This window comes from Gracilinanus agilis, chromosome 3 (assembly GCF_016433145.1).
Source record: "Gracilinanus agilis isolate LMUSP501 chromosome 3, AgileGrace, whole genome shotgun sequence".
NCBI lineage: Eukaryota > Metazoa > Chordata > Mammalia > Didelphimorphia > Didelphidae > Gracilinanus > Gracilinanus agilis.
The window spans coordinates 227,027,065-227,031,295 of NC_058132.1; the positions used below are offsets into that span (position 1 = coordinate 227,027,065).

A 4,231-nucleotide genomic window follows, 5' to 3' on the forward strand; every position below is an offset into this window, starting at 1 on the left:
TGAGTAAGCTTTTTAAGAGTAATGTCCAGCGTTTTATATACTCACATTGCTACAAAAGTGCTTAAAAGTTTACAAAAGGCTTTCAGCATAACAACTAAGATACAAAGCACATCATATGTGTATGTGTTTATATTTAAATAGCTTCACATTGTATGTACACATTAATCACAGATCACAATTCAAATAAATCACATTGAAATACAAACATGTTTACTTGGAAATTGTGTAATTTTTTTGTTTTTGTGAAAGTTGTCTCTTGCATACCATGTTCTTTGCTATGAAGAATTATACAGTTATATAATATAGAAAGTGTGCTTATTCAGTTTACAATATTTGAGGCTGCCTCTATTAAAATATATTCAATGTCTCTCAAGCCTGCATTATAATGGCCTTCCACTGTATTAAATTTCCAGCAGCAATACCGCATGACACCTCTGATCCCAGTTAATCTGATAAGCACTCTCAGCAATGTCAAGGGGAGGGGGATGGCTATTTGAATTAACCATCTGTCAATAAAGTCTGAAAGCTAAAAAAAATCCCTATAAAAACAATCACCTAGATGCTTTTAGATTTGTACTAGGAGCAAATTATACTAATATAGCCAAGTTTAGTTTTGTTTTTTTTTATTCCAGAAGTAATAGAAATTCTCATTCAAATACAAAGAGAAAAAAAGTTTTTTTAGCATCTTTCCTTCTCCAAACAAAAAAATCAGATGGGGAATAACTTGATGTTATTGTCTAAGACTTACCTTCTACAAATGACATAATAGTTACCGTAATTTGTTAGGATTGTTTTCTTTCAGAAAAAAATGTATAAAAATATCAGGATTGTATGCTTAGAAGTCATTAAAATAAAGTAACACAAATAAACATTACTAGATATTTCTTAAGTATATATAATAATCAACCCTTTAAATGTTACTTTTGACAGAGCTAAAATGGCAGATTAGAGACAGCCACCCACCTGAATTCTCTCACAATATTCCCCTCCAAACAATTTAAAAATAATGCTTCAAATAAAATTTAAGAGCAACAGGGCCAACAAAAGTTTGAGTGAGACATTTTTCTGACCTACAAAAACTTAAGAGGTTGAGGGAAAATCTGTGGCCCCAAGATGGAAGTCTATCCTGAGCTCCTATATGCTGTGGCAGCAACAATGACCACCACAGCAGCAGCAGCAGCAGCAGCAGCAGTTGTTTCAGGCGCTCTCAGCCCAGAGATAGTAAGGAGGTTGGAAAACTGGTCAGAAAGAGATTACAGAGGACTCTTTGCTGGCATTAGGAACAGATGGTGCTGATTGTTAACTCTACTGCCCAAAAGCAGTTCCAGGTCACAGTTCTAGGCATTAGAGGAGTGCTGGGGATCAGTCACCAGGGAGTAGGAGCCCTGGTCATAGTACCAAAGAGAAGAGGAGCATTAGTTCTTATGGCTGCTAAAAGGTACCATAGACAATGAAATAATATCAAATATTTTTCAGCAAGTACCTTTGATAAAGACCTTATTTCTCAAATATATACTGAGTATATAAATGAGTCAAATTTATAAAAAAGAGTCATTCCTCAATTGATAAATGTGAACGGATATACGTTTTTCAGAAAAAGAAATCAGAGCTATCTATAGTCATATGAAAAAATGCTCTAACTATAGATAAGAGAAATGCAAATGAAAAACTCTGAGATACCACTTCACAACTACCAGAAATGGCAAATGCTGAAAGAGATGAAGGGAAAATAAGTACACTATGAATTAATGGTAGTGAATAGGTACAACTATTCTGAAGAACAATTTGGAAGTATACCTAAAGGGCTATAAAGTGGACATATCCTTTGATCCAGTAATACCACTTCTTGGTCTGTGTACCGAAGAGATCAAAGAAAAAGGAAAAGGGCCTATATTTACAAAACTTTATTAGCATCTCTCTCTTTTTTTTTAAAGTGATAAAGTTTATTCTTCCAGCATTATTTCTGTCACTGTGTATAATGTTTTTCTGGTTCTATTCATCTCACTGTTCATTATCTCATGTAGTTCTTTCCAAAGTTTTAAAAAATCAGCCTGCTTATTGCTTTTTATGGTGCAGTAGTAGTCCATCACAATTCTATACCACAATTGGTTTAACCATTCCCCAGTTGAAAGGCATACCATCAGTTTCCAATTTTTTGCCACCAAAAGAGAACTGCTATCAATATTTTGGGTTCTCTTCCCTTTTCCCCTGATCTCGATGGGAAACATACCCAGAAAATGAATTGCTCAGTCTAAGGGTATACAAACTTTTGTAATTCTCTGGATGCTATTCCAAATTGCTCAGGTTAGAGCTCCATCAAAAATAGAGTCTCCATTTTTCTACACCTCCTCCAACATGTCATTTCCCCTTTTGTCATTTTAACCAGTATGATGGATGTGAGATATCTCAGAGTTGTTTTGGTTTGCATATCTTTAATCAGTAGTGATTTGGAGCATTTTTTCATATACCAATATATGGCTTTGATTTCATTTGAAAATTGTCTCTTCATATCTTTTGCCTATTTATCAACAATTAAATGGTTCTTATTCTTATAAAACTGACAAAGTTCTCCATATATTTTAAATATGAAGCTTCTATCTGAAAGGCTGTCTATAAAATTTCCTCCCAAGTTTTCTGCTTTCCTTCTACTCTTGGCAGTATTTGTTTTATTTGCACAAAAATTTTCAATTTAATGTACTCAAAATTATCCATTTTACATTTTACAATGTTCTCCATCTCTTCTGTTGTTCTAATTTACTTATGTAACTCCTTTTATGTCTAAATCATGTATCCACTTTGATCTTATCTTAGTGAATGGTATAAGAAGAAGCTATACTTAGTTTCTGCCAAACTAGCTTCATGTTGTCTCAGCAATTATTATTCCAAATTCTCTTCTTCCTTCACACTCTCCTTCACCCTGTCTCTATTCTTCGTACTCCCTGATACATTAAGCAATCCAATACAGATTTTACATATGCAATCATGTAAAACATTTCCCGTTATTAGTCATTTTGTGGAAGAGATCTCAAGTGACCAAAAAGAAGAGAAAAAGTGAAATATAGTATGTTTTGGTTTGCATTCAGACACCATCAGTTTTTTCTCTGAAGATGATGAAATTTTTCCTCATGAGTGTCTGGGATTATCTTAGATCACTGTATCGCTGAGAATAATTAGGCCATTCATAAAATCATTCATCATCCAAAAATATTGCTGTTACTGTGTAAAATCTTCTTCTTGTTCAGACCATTGCATTTTGCATCAGAATAAGCCATTCCAGGTTCTTCTGAGATCATACTGCTCATCATTTCTTATAGCAAAATAATTGTATTTCATTACAATCACATAGCACAACTTATTCAGTCATTTCCCAATTGATGGACAATCCTTCAATTTCCAATTCTTTGCTACCATAAAAATAACTGCAATAAATATTTTTATACCAAGAGATGCTTTTCACTTTTTAAACAATCTCTTTGGAAACAGATATCCTTTTCTGTCATGTTGGCCAATCTGATAGGTATAGGGTGGTACTTCATGTTTTTATTATTTGCATTTATCTAATCAAAAGTGATTTAGAATATGATTCTCCAAAAACAATTTGTCAATGAAGAAATCATAGAAACAATCAACAATTTCATTGAAGAGAATGACAATGATGAGACATCCTACCAAACTCTGTGGGATGCAGCCAAGGCAGTACTCAGGGAGAAATTTATATCCTTGAGTGCATATATTAACAAACTAAGGAGGGCAGAGATTAATGAATCGGGTATGCAACTCAAAAAATTAGAAAGTGAGCAAATTAAAAACCCCAGATGAAAACTAAATTAGAAATACTAAAAATTAAGGGAGAAATTAATAAAATTGAAAGTAAAAGAACTATCGAATTAATAAATAAGACTAGAAGCTGGTATTTTGAAAAAACATATAAAATAGACAAAGTACTGGTCAATCTAATAAAAAAAAAGGAAAAAAGAAAACCAAATTGACAGTATTAAAGATGAAAAGGGAGACCTCACCTCTAATGAAGGGTAAATTAAGGCAATCATTAAAAACGATTTTGCCCAATTATATGGCAATAAATATAACAATTTAGGAGATATGGATGAATATTTACAAAAATATAAATTGCCTAGATTAACAGCAGAAGAAATAGAATACCTAAATAATCCCATATCAGAAATAGAAATTGAAGAAGCCATCAAAGAACTCCCTAAGAAAAAATAACCAG

General features: G+C 32.8%; 1 pseudogene; it reads left to right on the top strand.

The window, feature by feature from the left end:
• The first annotated feature begins 1,113 nt into the window (after positions 1–1,113).
• Positions 1,114–4,231, top strand: part of LOC123241420 — a 22,284-nt pseudogene continuing 19,166 nt past the window's right edge.